The 9164-nt window shown below is 33.8% G+C and overlaps 1 long non-coding RNA gene across 1 annotated transcript; it reads left to right on the forward strand.

Annotated features, from left to right (window-relative positions):
• Positions 1 to 4468: 4468 nt before the first annotated feature.
• On the forward strand, positions 4469 to 7879 carry LOC134682945 (uncharacterized). The gene is made up of 2 exons (XR_010100934.1): positions 4469 to 4928; positions 7075 to 7879. It is a non-coding gene; the product is annotated as an uncharacterized LOC134682945 (long non-coding RNA).
• The last annotated feature ends 1285 nt before the right edge of the window (positions 7880 to 9164 follow it).

A 9164-nucleotide genomic window follows, 5' to 3' on the forward strand; every position in this document is an offset into this window, starting at 1 on the left:
AAAATGTACCTGATTTTTTTATATTTAAGTTACTAAAGATTCAAACATTAAATTTGCAATGGCCAAGTTTTTAAGTGCCAATCCTACAGATGACCCTGTAGAAACACCAGAAGACCCAAATGACCCTATACCACGTGAAACAAAATGGACGAATCAGGTTACAATCAATCATGCTGTGTTAAACGTAACAGCAATTTTCAGAGTGAACAATAGTGCACATCCTCCAAGCGTCACAGGCAGAGAGCACTTTGTAACTGGATTCAAATATGGAATAAATAATGGTGTATTAAAACTCACTTTGAAAAGAGGTACATATGGATTGTAAAATAACTTACATAGATCACTCAACCTATCTGCCAAGTTATTTCGTATTTATTGTATTTTAGTCAAGATTTATTTCCGTATGGCAATTAAAATAAACTTTTATTCCAGCAAATGTAAAATATCGATTCAATAAAACTGATTCAAACTTGCAAATTGTATTCTTCACGACTTATTTTAGCTGTTTCAAACGTTTAAATTCTTTTTTACATGACGTAATGATTATACAGTGACCTAAATGTTTACTTCTATGTCCTTTGGTATCTAATGGACAGTTGTTACACTAGCAATAACACCACGTCTTTTTATTTTATATAAAAACAACTCATTTAATCAAAATTTGTAGATGCAAATATTACAATACCTGAAATAGCTCGTGGTTGTCGAGTAAATAAAGAATTACCGACACCAGACGAATATCTCTGCAGGGAGTCAAATGTCCCGTTTAATGAATGGAATGAACACCTGCCATTTCAACATGAAGATATGTAAGTTAATATCCGAATGCTATGTACATATAAGAAAATGTAGTTTGAATGCCAATGACATACTCTCCATCTAAATAACAATGTGTACAATACACCATTAAATGTCAAAGTGCAGTCTCCAACACGAAGCCTTCGTCAGACCGAACAGAGAGCTATAGAGGGCCAATACAATGACAAGTGTTACCCCATTCAAACTAGGAAATAAACGGTCAAAGGTATTAAAAAACGAGAAACCAGAAACCCTTATGAATTAAATCAACAAACGATAACTATATCTTTGTCCCTGGGTCTCTTTGGACAGGTTTCTCATTCTTATGTACCATTGAAGTACCTCTGTTCTATAGTCATAAATCGATCAAACGAAACTACATTTGGGTTACGAACTTGAAACGAGGGAAACATGTCAATCCTTAGTGTTAACAACATGAACAACGGAACTTAAGAAACACTAAACTGGAACAAAAACAAAAACGCCAAAATACAAACTATTTGTTATTGACTGCCATGTTGTGAAGTTGAAACCATCCCTTCTTAAATTTTACGGACGCCATTACGAAATGGTTGTCCGTTATGGAATAACCGTTTCACAGATGATATCCGATATGTTCCTTACGTCGCCAACAACAATCTCCTTCCCTTTCATGAATGTGACCTACCAAATTTGACTATTTACCGAATTTGTTAAAACATGAGCAACACGACGGGTACCACATGTGGATCAAGATATGCTTACCCTTCCGGAGCACCTGATTTCACGCGCAGTTTTGGGTGGGATTCGTGTTGCTTATTCTTTAGTTTTCTATGACTTTTTGTTGTCTTATGTGCACAATTGTTTGTCTGTTTGTCTTTTTAATTTTAAGCCATGGAGTTCTCAGTTTATTTTCGATTGATGGGTATCTTTCGTCCCTCTTTTACAGACTTGGGTACAGAAAATTTTAGATAGAAATTGAGGGTTAAACCTAGGTTTATGGATAGCAAAATCTCCCGCTTATATGGCTAGGTTAAAATTTCCTAAAATTTCAACATTACGTGACAGGAACAAATAAACAACCAGGACAGAGAAATACATCTTTAAAAGATACATAACAAAAAAAAAAGAACATTACCACAGAGTAGAAAAGGACACCTGTCTTGAATTTATGACATTACACCAGTGCACCACCACCAAAAACCACCCAGCGAGTCCCATAAATGTAGCAATATCATACCAAAGCGTTTCTATTTTTATATCAAGGACCAGCCACATCGTCTATCTTCAACTTTTTTAGACAAACTTAAATAATCTTCAAAAAAACAAACTCAAAAGTTTTTACCTTATCCGTATTTGGCACAACTTTTTGGACTTTTGGATCATCAATGCTCTTCAACTTTGTACTTGTTTGGCTTTATAAATATTTTGATATGAGCGTCACTGATGAGTCATATGTAGACGAAACGCGCGTCTGGCTCACTAAATTATAATCCTGGTACCTTTGGCAACTTTTTACACTATAGTTAATGTATGTACTTTATGAGACGTATACAAATGCAAATAAAATGTTAAATTCATATATTTTCAGTGTTACGTTCACGCTGCAAATAACAAATGGTGGATATTTGTATTACATAGACAGAGATTCGTACCCGGATAATCCCGAGACTGCGCCTCGCATCAGAGAGGATTTCTACGGAAGGACTGTTACAAGAGATTTTGTAGTTCAATGGGATCTTGTTCCACCTTATCACCAATGTGTTGAAAATGACGGTTTGAAATGTTCAATCTCACCTGTTTTCACCCAAGAAGTAACAAACAAGGTATATGTATTTGACCGAAATCTGTCAGTAGGTGTTGTATGTTATAACATGTTCTTTATCTAATTTAATATTCATTGTAGGTGAACGAGATCATATTTATCATTGGTTTCTTACAAATAATGAAATATTAACCATTCTTTTGTAACTATTTTTTTACAATTTTTATGAGAATTTGTTGTTTTACCTTTCTTTAAAGAAAATATTCGAGCACATGCTATGTTTCGTATACATAGATATAAAAATCACATGTCATAAACAACATTTCAAGGATAAACTTGTTGACACAGGACTGGTTTCTTTTGTCATGATTACTGTAAACCAACTTATTTTCGCGAGCGATTTATATTCGCGACTTTCGCGAGTAGAAAAATAACGCGAATATAAATCGTCGCGAATATGTAAACCTTGGATCTTTCCATATTAAACTTCATCAAGGAAATAAGAAAATCGCGAAATTAAATAGCCGCGAAGTGGTCAAGAAAGGGTAAAACGCGAAATAAAGTAAAAAAAAAAAATAAGTTGGTTTACAGTATTCTCTTCAATTATCAAAGCTTTCACTGCTTTGATCAACAAGTTTGCTAGGTAAAAGATGTGGAACAATATGCTTAAAATTTATGTTCATTAGAAGAATGTCATGAGTTGAGTTTTTTTTCACATTTCAGGTTCGTTCAAACTTCTGTGAAACATGAACTGATATGAGTCTTGTAATAGAAATCAATAGGAATAAAACATATGAACCAACGAGGAGTAAAGTAAACACACTATAACTTCACTAGAAGCCCGATTTCAGTCTGAAACGGCCATTTTGGTCTGATCACATCTTGATTGACTGGATTTACCGCTAGAGAAATTCGTCCAGATATTTCAGATCGTTTAGTCGCCGTTCAGATCGATAGCCTCATCAGGTAAATCAGTTCGTTAAGGCGTATCAAGACGGAAAAGACTGAATCATCTAGCGGGTTGTTTAGACCCGTTAAGACCGTGTCAGACCAAAACAGACCATGGATACAAAGTTACGTCAAGATGTTGTCAGACCGTGTCCAGTCGTGTTCAGATTTTAATCATTTGGACACAAAACGAGTGAAACTTTCCCATTGTTTATCAGGGGTTGCTCCCCTTTTAAAAATAAAATAAAAGTTAGAAAGAAGACGGTTTATGTTAACTGATCATGAAAGTCTACCACGTCCCTTTAATCATGTTAATTAAATAAAAAAAATATTCAATTTGAATTCTTACTACATCCTATTTAACATGTTTTGTATATATTTTAAAAAATAGCTCAAAGTCATACTGCTGAACAAACCGCCGCGAAATGACTAAAAAAAATCAACAGATTGCCGAAATAACATTTATTTATTGAATGTAAGCACCTGAACCTTTATATTAAAGGTTTACAAGTGATTACAATACATGTTTTTGCAATCACAGACTGTCGTGGGTGGTGAAAAATTTGTCATGTTGACGCAATAGATCATTTTTACACCCGTATTAAATAATTACGGATGTCGGCCGTGAACACACAGGCACTTGTCTCAGAAAAAAAATTTCCTATATACCTTATTATAATAAGGTATATAGGAATTTTTTTTTCTGAGACAAGTGCCAAAAAATTTCCTATATATATACCTTATTATAATAAGGTATATAGGATTTTTTTTTCTGAGACAAGTGCCTGTGCGTGAACACTTGAAAACGCGTGATCTTAATAATTATGTTTAATTAAATTTAAGATGTAACATTTTTTAATATTGTAAATGAATGCATTCATTTAACTTTTAATGTTGGCTATATAAATTGCATTTGAGTGAGGCAGGGAAAAATATATATATAACTAGAATCTATGTCTTTTCTCGTTTTTCGTTTACTGTCATGCCATTGTCCGTTCATTTTTGCCAGACTCATGCGTTTGACTTTCCATCTTTATTTTTCACTTAGTCTATAATTCGAGAGCCTTTTATAAAAAAAATATTACACACCAGAAGACTTTGTTAAAAGATAAAGTTTGAATATTATAGCAGAAAAAGGCCAGTGTACCTGAAGTACATTTGAAGACCAGGTTATATATATTACATGAATACAGCATAATAAAGCTGGTTTAATTTGAATTACTATCCATTAGGGACATTTTCTGACGATAATTAATCAAATCTGACAAGTTTGATTAAAAACGGAAAATAAGCCCGTAAACGATTTAACGTTACCGTACCCTCTTTACTTGTCGCATGTCGGCATCTTCAAATGGCAAATTTATTTTACACAAATTCGTTGACATGATGGTAGATGGACACTACAGCACAATATAAGCTGAGCTGGAAATTACAATTGGTGAGTAGAAATGACTAATATTTTAAAACATGCCTATCAGACATGAGAATAATCATTGATCCGGCCAAGAGTTTGAAGGAAAGATGTTTACATTTGTTACATTTGTGCATACAGGTATGAATTGACTTTCTAATACACCACATTCTTGTACAGTAACTTGTTCAAAGGCAAAGTAAGAATTTGGGCTTGTAAAAAAAATTATTCCTGTGATTGGACCCCCCCCCCCTTTTTGGAAGATCAATGCATGATTTGAAAAAGGTACATACGGTGCAGTCCGGTGTATCCGCGCACCTAAGACTTATGACTTCACTACATTCAACTGATAAAACCAATAATTGGATAATATTGTGTAAACACATTCATAATATACTTTTTTTTAATAGAAGCATCTGTTTGTATGGTTTCACCCCCAAGATTTTGTGTAATGTGTGACCAAAATTAGGGAAACCCCTGTTCTGAGAGTTCCTCCAATGTCCGGTGATTTCGCGCATGCCTTCCAAAAATAGATTATTTTGAATTAAGAAAAGATTTTTGGAAACGAAATATAGCTGAATTTGAATCAAGAACACTGCAAAGGGTGCAGAGCAAAAATTATTTCAATCTGATATAAATTTGACTTAAATAAAACAAATATTATCTGATGATGTAATTTTTTTTAAAGGAAATGGGCCAAATATTGTAAATCACGGGATTGCAGTTATTATTTAACTCTTGAACTTATCGATTTTATTCTTTTTTATCCCTTCGGAATGCTAAAACAATAACAAGAACCATTTTACTTGTGTTACTGTGTTGATATGACGAAATCACCTATTGCGCAGTATCACCGGCCGCGCGGACACCGGGGACTCCACTGTATAAACTATGGTTTAAATCCTCCCTTTTAAAAAGGGCTGGATACACACCTGTTTATTGCCTAAACCATTGTGTGTATTCACAATGGTTTGGTTGGGGGGGGGGAGTGGGGGCCTATTACCAGACCTAACCCCCTGATGGAGTAACCCTAGTCCAAATAATTATGACGTCTGGCAAGGCTATTTTATTTTTTTTCTGAGACCAGAAAAAAATTTAAATAGCCTTGCCAAACGTCATAATTATTTGGACTAGAGTAACCCTACATATTCATATTTATTGTATGTTTAATAATGTATTGATAACTGTCACGTCCTAAAATTTGCATGAAATATCTGTCACTGGATTTTTTATAACTCATAACCAACCAATCTTCACATGTATGTTACAATGATGATGCACCTATTTATATAGCCACTGGTGGGTGATGTACAATAATTATAATTTATCACATATTTGTTATGAATACCTTCTAGGCTTGGGTTTGCATATGCAATAACCTCTAAATTGCCGGGGACAAAAAAAAGAGTATATTGATATTGTGCCCTGATTCCAAATGATGTGACAGCATTGCGTCCTTAACGACAATGTTTTACACTTTTGTGATAAGAAATTTAAGATAATTTTCCAGGCATGTTTCATTAAATTGCAGGCGCGGATCCAGAGGGGGGTTCCAGGGGTTGGAACCCTTTCTCTTTTTGATGATCAATGCATTTGAATTGGGACATGTAATTGGAACCCCCCTTTGTCCTGGTTTTCAAAATGGCTGGACTCTCCCCTGAATTGTTATCAATGATTTGTTTTGCTCTAAATTTTGTAGAACTTAAATATAACATGTTATAATCTATGCATACCATTGCTTTGTCATGTATGTAGTAATATTCTACAAATTCTATTTTGAAATAAAAAAGTATTATTAAAAGAATTTGTTGAATTATTATTACTACAAATATCACAAATCAAATACATGTAGTTACTGTAAATTCAGAAATTATTGCTTGCAAATTATTGCGAATTTTTCATTTTAGACTTAAATGCTATTTTAATTTTTACGATTTTGTGAAAAATCCTGTTTAATTCATATAAAATATCACAAAATGTGCGTTTAAGTTATTGCGTTTACAACTCAGTCGCATTTTTCGCAATAATAAAAACCTCACATTAATTTCTGAATTGACAGTAGTATATAAAATAGTATTAATGCTATTGACTTATTTAATTTTATACATGTTATAGAAGTCGCATGTAATACAAGTTATAAATACTTAATTCTTAATGTAAATTTTTTTTGTAGATAAGATATCACATTGGTTTGAGCATGATTCCCAGCAAGATTATGAAGGGGCATATATATCATATATACATAGGAAATATATAGTGTCACTAAATTACTCTCATACGGTACCTCACCTCTGTAGCTGTAAATTGCGAAACGGTGGATTCATTCATAATTTTGAGTTACTTATTGCAATTGGAAATAACGTTGATAAAGCTAACAGCATTATGCCATGATGTTGATGGGATGTTCTGATTGGACAAAAAGGAAATTGTGAATTGAACAAATAGCAAACTTGAAATTCATAGGAAAAAAAGTAGGAAATTGGAATAATGAAAATTCATAGTTTCAGTGATTATCTTACAATCATCATGATCATTGTCAATACTACAAGTGCATCATCATGATCATATATATCTGAATTCACCTTGGATAATGATACATTTAAAATAAGAATTTGGATATATATAATAAGAATTTCTGTGCTGGCGTAGCTACTGTTGGCTTCATGTACCACCAGCTGGGAGTGTTAAACCTTTTTGACCTTTCGTGAGGGTCTGTCACGGTCCGTCACAATTGGTTAGTGTCATATATGCATGATTATGGAAGTTTCACCAACCTAGACAAGCTTTACAGCCCTGGCACGGTTGTTGGTTGCACTTAGAGTCAAATGACAGCTTGCTGTATACATTTGTAGTTCAAATAGTCTGAATGAATCTACATGTATGGTGACAATCTTCTAAATTACTGTTCATTCTGAAACTGGCATTTTATACTAGTACATGTAGTAGTCGAACATATTAAACAATACATGTACTTCAAAGTATCAATTTATTTTGTCTCGCCTTACATGAAAGTCATGAAAGTTGGTTGTATATATGCAAGAAATATGTATTACAGTCTTGGGGTGATGATGTAAGCTATTTTTAATAGAGCTTTATATTAATAAAAGCTAAAAGAGCTGGTTCAGGGATTGAGTGTAAAATATACTGTTACATTTTATTACATGTAATTGGATACATTTTATTGTATATGAGTACCTTGCAAGGTCTACTTGTCTATCAGGTTAGGTTGACCTGACCTTAATTTTATTTCATGGATAATCTAAGTGATTTAGGTTATTTCAGTTTAATACAATGTTAACATGGTTAGGTTTGTTTCTCAGATACTTCGTAATGAAATTAGAGACTGGAAATGGGGAATGTGCCAATAAGACAACAACCTGACTACAGAGCAGACAACAGCAGAAGGTCATCAATGTTTGAATTGTTTCTCAGAAGCTGTAAGCTACATTGAACATGTTGGAAACAAACATAATTTTTGTTTTGCCTAAGGAGATATGGTATCAGGGGTGAATCGAGCCATTTAAAAAAGGGGGGGTTCCCAACCCAAGACAAAAGGGGGGTTCCAACTATATGTCCCCATTCCATGATCGTCCAAAAAAGGGGGGTTCCAACTCCCTGAACCCTCCCCCTGGATCCACCACTGGGTATGAATTTTGATGAGACGACTTGCATTACTTAAACTATAAACCATGAAGACCAAGTGATTTTCTTTTTAGTCACTATATAATAGGTCACTGCACACCCTTCAGCAAAGACCAAAAACTTAAACTTCATGATGAGTACCCTATAAATGGCTCTGCTTGGAAAGAGCTAGGCTTCTAACAGAGTTAATGTAAAAAATTCAGACGAGAACCCAACAGTGATGACAACTTGATTTATACTAGTATACATGAGCTACAAACAAACAAATATGTGATAAACAGCAATCAACAAAAACACTACAGACAAAAAATTAAGGGGAGACTATTTAAATATAAAAAAGAAGATGTGGTATGATTGCCAATGAGACAACTCTCCACAAAAGACCAAAATGACACAAACATTAACAATTATAGGTCACCGTACAGCTTTCAACAATGAGCAAAGCCCATACCGCCTAGTCAGCTATAAAAGGCCCCGATAAGAAAAAGTAAAACGATTCAAACGAGAAAACTGACGGCCTTATTTATGAAAATAAATGAACAAAAACAAATATGTAACCAAGGATTTGTATAGTGTCTCACTATACAAATCCTTGATGTAACACAAAAACAAACGACAACC

Source organism: Mytilus trossulus, chromosome 9, assembly GCF_036588685.1.
Source record: "Mytilus trossulus isolate FHL-02 chromosome 9, PNRI_Mtr1.1.1.hap1, whole genome shotgun sequence".
Taxonomy (NCBI): domain Eukaryota; kingdom Metazoa; phylum Mollusca; class Bivalvia; order Mytilida; family Mytilidae; genus Mytilus; species Mytilus trossulus.